Genomic DNA, 7,680 nt, shown 5'->3' on the forward strand with positions numbered 1-7,680 from the left:
CGGTCCCGGCTGCCCTTCACCGTCGTCCACCGCACGGTCCATCGGCCACAGCACCTCCACGACAGCTCCCCGTCGACACTCGACACCCGTGTACCTGCAATCCAAAGACCAAGCACACGATCACACCGCACGGTTGACAATTCACTCATCACAAGCAGAATAGAGTGCTCAACATTCCTCATGTTCTCTTGGGTAGTTTTCAGACTGGCAGAACGAAGTTGGTTGCTTCTACTGTCACTGACTAACCGTGCTAATCTATTGGCCGTGCTGGCCGGTCACATCATAAATACAGCATCTATCCGAGCGTCAATTGGACAAACGACAAATAAACCTTATTATAGCAGATCGAGAGGCCGGTCCATCGAGTGAAGAAGCTAGTTTCCTTCTTCATTTTGGCTCCCATCGCAATGGGCGAAAGCCGCGGCAGCATCAGTTTCTTCACGACCTACAGGCCGTCCATACCGCTGGACATCTTCTCGTGCCCCATTCCTCCGCTGCCATTGTCGGCTAACAGCGAGGAGCTCCTCACCGATGGCGCCTCCTACAACCAGAACGGACGCCCCGTCCCGCCGGCGGCGCTCAAGGAGCTCCTCGTGTTCCTGGGCAAGAAGAACCCCGAGCTGGCCTCCAGGTGCGGCGCCACGCCAGAGGACGCGGTCGCGGGCCGCGTCACCGGCCTGGTCTTCGTCTCCGAGAGGGACGATGGCCTCGAGACGCTGTGCGTGGCTCTGCACTCCAAGGGTCGCGGCGGCGACGCGGCGGCGAGGAACGTGGTGGTGCTAAGCCTGGCCGAAATCTACGGCGCCGGGACCTTCGGCGGCGCGCGCATGGAGGACAGCGGCTGCATCGCCGGCGGCTTCACGGAGGGCGGCCGAGCCGTCGGCCACTCGCTCGTCTACGTCTCCACCAAGGAGCCCCCCAGAGCGCGGCGCACCCCGTGGACCGTCGTGTACAAGACCAACCTGGCCGACGGCAAGACCGAGCGGCGAGCGCCTCACTCCACCAGGTAATATAATGTAAATTATGTAATTAACTTAAGCCGATCGATCGCCATGGATTACGCGCCTCACTCAACCTGTCTGATGATCGATGCGATCATAAACAATAAATTCCGGTGATTTATTTGAGCCCTGGCAGATCAGTATGATTTGAGCCCGGCGGTGTCGCCGTTGGGGGAGATGGTGGCGGTGGCCAACTTCCGGTTCAACCAATGGACGGGCGAGATCGAGCGCCTCAAGACCGACATCGTCATGATGAAATCGACGAGTGCCTACAATCGATGACATACTCACTTGGGTGTATGATGAGATTGACGCTTGGCTTCAAGCTGGTTTTAGGTGCCTTGAATTGGCGGTTTGTAGGCTAGGTAGGCTTTCGGGTCGCGCAACGGGGATCATGTAGTCATGTTTTTCGGAGTGTTCTGTGTCGGTTTTGATTCTAAAACCGACTCTTGTGTAATACTTCTCTTTTCTTCTTAATTAAAAACATGCTCAGGTACGGTCGCGAAAAAAAATAACATTGTGGTGATTAACGTGGACAGGGCGGCGCAGGGAGGTCTGCGGCCGAGGATCCTGATCAGGGACGGCGGCTGGCCGTGCTGGGGCAGCGACAAGGTCATCTTCTTCCACCGCGGCATCGACACCAAGCTCCCCAGCGGCGCCGTCCGGACGAAATGGGGCGTGTTCCGGTACGACATGGCCACGGGGCAGACCACCCGGGTGATGCCGGAGGCCTTCGACGCCGTGACGCCGGCGGCCATCAGCGCCACCAGGGTCGCCGTCGCCACCATCCGCCAGAACACCGGGCCGACGAACGACCACCGCGGGGAGGTGCAGTGCCGGCACATCGAGATCTTCGACGTCAACGACGGCCCTGACCGGCCGGTGAAGATCACCCAGAACGTCAACCCGGAGGCCGATCACTACGACTCCTTCATCCTGGATGGCGGCAGCCGCGTTGGCTACCATCGCTGCACAACAACGGAGGAGCTTCTCAAGGTAATTAATTAATAGAATAGCCGAATTTAATTATTTGCCTCCTTGCTGATTATTCCGGGCATCAGCTCTAAAACATTGTCATGGGCACGTGCATGCAGAGTGGATATAGTAACGTCACCAAGAAGTTTCACAAGATACAGTCTCCAGAGTCGCACAAGGATGTGGGGCTATTCAGGGTATCCGGTGTCTTCCCAACCGTCTCCAAGGACGGCTCCAAGCTCGCCTTCATTGACAATGACTTCAGAACTGTCTACCTTGTCGACAGCCAGGGGATGCACAAAATCCATGAGGTATATACCTCATCCAAGCATACAAAAACTAACAACTAACAGGAAACAAAAGACTAAAACTATGTACAATCATATATATGTATGTGACAAAAGAAAACTAATGTGATTTATTTGTGCAGAGAAGAAGCTCGAACAGTATCTTCTCGATAGTGTGGAACCAGAACCCAGACAAGGACACCCTCTACGTCTGCATAGGGCCATCCTTCAGTGCCTCCCAGCCCCTGGAGATCTATGCCATCTCCCATGTGTCCGAGCGGCACACCACCCAGAGGGTGTCGCGCCTCACCGATGGCGGTTTCAACAACGTACGCCTTCCCATCCAGCAACCCGGAAGGGACCAAGTTCGTGTTCCGGTCGACGAGGGGTGGAGGGGAGAAGAAGCACAAGAACTTGTACATCATGGAGGACTCGGATGAGGGGGAGTTGGGCGAAGGCACGGTGACACGGCTGACGAACGGGCCATGGACCGACACCCACTGCAGCTGGTCACCAAGAGGAGACTGGATCGTCTTCTCCTCCACCCGCGACAAGCCGGCCGGCGCACCGGAGATGGACCTCCTCGACCCGGGCTTCTTCGCCATCTACCTTGCGAATGCCACGGACCCCACGGTGGTTGTGCGGGTGATGAGGAGCTCGGACACCGTCGCCGGGAACGTGACCCACCCGGTGTTTAGCCCGGACATGCGGAGCATTGTCGTTGCCTCCGACATCGCCGGGGTTTCTGCTGATCCCATCTCGATGCCGCATTTCCTGCACTCCGTCAGGCCCTACGGCGACATCTTCACCGTCGACCTCCGCGACACGGAGGATATCAAGAAGAACCAGGACATCCAGGAGTACCAGCGCATCACGCACAGCCGCTACGAGTACTCCACGCCGACGTGGTCCAAGTTCGCCACCGACGATCCCAACACCCAGTGGAGCAAGCTCATCACCGAGAGCGTCGCAGCATTTGGGGCGGCATGCCCGCGGTAAGAGGGCTAGACGTACTGGGCTGCTGGTCCGGGCCGGGTTGCATATCATGCATGCGAGTATGTGACCGGATCACATATGCATCTATTAGTTATTATTATTAACTATTGTCACGCTTTTAATAAGGAGATGGATGCTGCTGTGCGCTGCTATATATATGTAGGGCTAACAGCTTGTTTTAATTTGGGTCTTGTGTTTTCCTTTAATCTGATTGTACTACTAGAATGCAATAAAATTTTGCTTGTAATGCTCCATATTTCATTTGTTTTGGAAATTTTGGATTTGAATAACAACCTGATTTTTGGAAAATTACCCCCCTCCTCATGCCCCTTGGATCTTGATCCGGTGGTCCAGATGGGAGTTTCCATAGTTTGCATACGAAGGTGGTTTGCATAGCATACGTTGTCTTAGTTCCTTCTATACTAAAACACACCAAAAGCTGTCTAGAACAAGAAGAGGAGTGTGCTTGGATTTCTTATTGAAAGATGATGAAAAAGGATGGGTTACACAAATAAATGAATATATAGCTAAAATGAGCATAAATACATCCATGTCCTTGCAAGAAGCACCCCGGTCATCTTCGTTGTCGGAAGTCGGAGCCACCGCTCGCCATCGCTCTTCCTTGCAAGAGGCTACTAAACAAATTTTTAGTAGTTCAGCAATCGGCAATCTATTACTGAACATTGTTCAGTAATTTGGTAAATTTAGTTCAGTATTTTAACGATTATTTTTGCTAGTAATAGGAGGTGGGTGTACAATAGTATTGCCGCGCGCACACACACACATGCTTTTTTATCAAAAGCAGGTGATGGTTCTGCAAGTAGTTGTTTTGGAGGGCTTATTGTTTTATGAAGTATGTAACTTGTCAATTAGTTTTGGTTAGCCGGTAGAAGATCTCGTTGATATGGACCCTTTTGGTGCAGTGACACACATTATTTTTGGCAACTAGCCTTATTTTCAGAAATCAATAGAAATCGGTTTGTGAGAACCTAATATATATTTTGATAAGTAAAGTAAAAACAAGAACTATAATTAGTAAGTTGTAATGTATGTATGTATTCGTTGGTTCTAAGACTTGGCGGTTTGGCATGCATAAACTATATAAGTGAGCAAAACACATGCAAAATATAAGAACCCATAGCTCACTAGAGAGTTTACGGACCAAAACAAAAATAAGGGAAAACACTATAGAGTAAATACAAAGCAAAAAAGTGTCAGAAAATAAAGGAATGACAAAAAGCAGCATGGCTTCTGTTTGGTCATCACTTTTCTACTTCATACATTCATCTCGTAAACACCCCTATTTGACATTTATTATAATGCGAATTTCTTTTCTGTTTGAATTGTAAGGCATTCAGATGTGTATACTCCATTTTCTTTCCCCACATATTATACTAAATCGAGGGTAAATTGCTTGTTTGAGGCCCTAAAAGAATTCAAATCAAAAAGTTGTCAACTACAAAGTTTTATAACATTTCGAGATCTACAACTTTCATTTTGATAGTTTCTCCATCTGAGGTCGTTTACGAAATTTGAATTCAACTTTGCCGTGTGCCAGATCTAGGGCACACGGCAAAGCTTGGCTATTTGCCGTGTGCCTTGATCTACTTTGCCATGTGTCTTTGATCTGGTACACGGCAAAGCGTGTTCGAAATATTTTTTTACCTGCTTCAATTTTTGTACCATTCAATTTGTTCCACAATTTTATGTTTACATAACTTTGTCACAATTTGTACCTTGCTAAAGTGACTCAACAATTCATGTTTGATGATTCTATGAAAAAATCCATTATTTCATGCAGTTATAACTCAATTTCAATATATATCACATGATATTGTTTAATTGCAAAAAATCTAAAATTATCAAATAGCTCCAAAAAATAACCAAAATTTTACATGAGACAATCTAAGTTGTCTGCTGGCTATAGAAATTTTTTTGAAGTCAACCCAAATTGGATCGTAACTTTCACTTCAAATCTAACCGCATCCTTCTCAACTCTCTGGTTCTTCATAGATGTTTCCATTTGTAAGCATCGTATGTGACAAAATTGTGAAATCCACTCAAATTTTTACCACAGCCTTCACGTATGGTATCATGAGATATTGACAAATCACATAAATTTTAGACTTTATTTGTTTTTTTTAGAATTTTAAAATCATCCGGACACACGTTCGTGGTCATGTTTTCAACACAAGATGTTCCAAATTTCTTTTCATTTGATGGGTAAGACCTCAAACTAGATTAAATAACATGAATACCATTTTTCACTTATTTTATTCTATTATTTGAATCACTTGCACTTCAAATTCAACTTGATTCAAAAAATTCCTTGAAATGCAATTAATTAATTAAATATAGTAAATTAATACAAAAATATATCAAAATTTAACATCAAGTACCACATGTCATATGTGAAGAGTAGAAAAAGTTTCGAGGTGAGAGAAGGAATTTCTTATTATTATTTTTCCGTGTGCAAAAAAAGCACACGGCAAATTTAATACTTTGCCGTGTGCTAAAAAAAAGCACACGGCAAACACATAACTTTGCCGTGTGCCAAAGTAAATCACACAACAAAGCATGATTTGCCGTGTGCCACGTGTTTGCCGTGTGTTTATTTGTAGACACTCGACAAAATTGCTTTTTGCCGTGTGCCCGAGAAATTGCACACGGCAAACTCTTTGGCACACGGCAAATGCAGAGATTATTTGGTGAGGACTGCCGGATTTAGAACTTGAAGGTAAACACGAGGATACAAACACGGATTTAAATAGATTAGGGCCGCCAGAATAGTGAAATATCCTACGTCCTATCTGGGGTGTTGTATATTGTGCTTTGCGCTTGGTAGTTTTATTGCATGTTGGCTCTCTACCGATCTAGTTACTCCTACCCTTCTTTATTTACTCTATGGGATGGGATACTAGTCAGTAATAAGGTAGGAGTCCTAGTAGAATTACATGGTGGAGTCCTAGTAAAATTTTATAGAGAAATTCTAATCGGAATCCGACTACTTTCTTTTTACGGATAGCTTTCTTATGGGTTACCGGAGATCTATGTCTGATAATAATGGAGCCACCTCACATGTTGCTCGCTCGCATGTGATACATAATAAAAAAAACATTACGTCGTCACTCTTTGTTCTCGATGGGGCGAGGCCGAGTTAGTTAATTTATGCATGGAACAAAGGTAGTGAGTTGAATGGCAACAACTGGCATTTGGTGCTAAAAAATTGAGGTGTCTGCAGAAACCGTTTTTTATTAGTGTTAATTATTGTGGCCGATGCTAGCAACAAGATAGAAAACAAAACTCGCGTGCAATGATCGAGCATATACAAAATTTGAATTAGAAATATGCATGGATCTCGATTACATTGGCAACAAAAATATACAGAACTTACAAATGCAGAGAAGGCATGTAGAAATCAATTTGGTCATGTACTACAAATTAAATGCAGAGATTCGTACCTTTACTAACGAAAGAGGGTTAAAGCTGCGTTCCTAACAAGGTGAGCATCTTCAAGTTTTCAAGTAAAACAAATGGCAGCCAAAGACAATTTTTTGCCACGATTTTAATTAGCAAGTCAATTTTTTTTGCAGAGGAGACAAAATAACAGGGCCTTGTTGGTGACATGGAGACATCCAAAATTATTGCGCTCCTGTGACGCCAACACTACACAATAATGTAGATCAAGTCCTTATTTTTATTTTTGTTTTCTTGGAATAGATAAAGTTTTTCTTCCCATCTTATGATACTAACTAAACTGCATGTCACATCCATCTTCATCTCCATCGCACCGCCTCTATCGAGCAACACGGGCGCAAACCCACCGGTACGGTCCCCACCCTCACTACTACAAAAACGTTGATTTGTCCCGGTTGGGAAACACCTGTTGTCCCGGTTTCCCAACCGGGAACGCCAGTCCAGGACAAAAGGGGGTGTTCTTTTGTCCCGGGTCTGGCAACCGGGACAAAAGAGGACCTTTTGTCCCGGTTGGTAACACCAACCGGGACAAAAGGTGCTGCCAGCGCCCACGTGGCTGGCGCACCCTTTTGTCCCGGTTGGTGTTACCAATCGGGACAAAAGTTCCCTTTTTTCATGTTTTCCTTTTCTCAATTCTTTTTCTATTTCAATTATACTTTTGCATTTCAATTAAACTTATGTATTGGAATTCAGTGTGTATGATCTCCACTAATATATACATATATATATAGTTACTTATATAATATTTGTCCTAGATAGTTTTCATATATAAATTAATTCACTTATATATATGTATACACATATCTATACATGTGAATTTCTTTACATATGAAAATATCTAGGACCAATATTATATAAATATATATATACATATATATTATTGGAGTGCTTATATATATAATACATACATACTCATAAATAGAAATTTAATAAATACACACATA

The 7,680-nt window shown here is 45.2% G+C and overlaps 1 pseudogene; it reads left to right on the forward strand.

Annotated features, from left to right (window-relative positions):
* The first annotated feature begins 407 nt into the window (after positions 1-407).
* LOC120701587 lies at positions 408-3,262 on the forward strand (annotated as a pseudogene).
* The last annotated feature ends 4,418 nt before the right edge of the window (positions 3,263-7,680 follow it).

This window comes from Panicum virgatum, chromosome 3K (assembly GCF_016808335.1).
Source record: "Panicum virgatum strain AP13 chromosome 3K, P.virgatum_v5, whole genome shotgun sequence".
NCBI lineage: Eukaryota > Viridiplantae > Streptophyta > Magnoliopsida > Poales > Poaceae > Panicum > Panicum virgatum.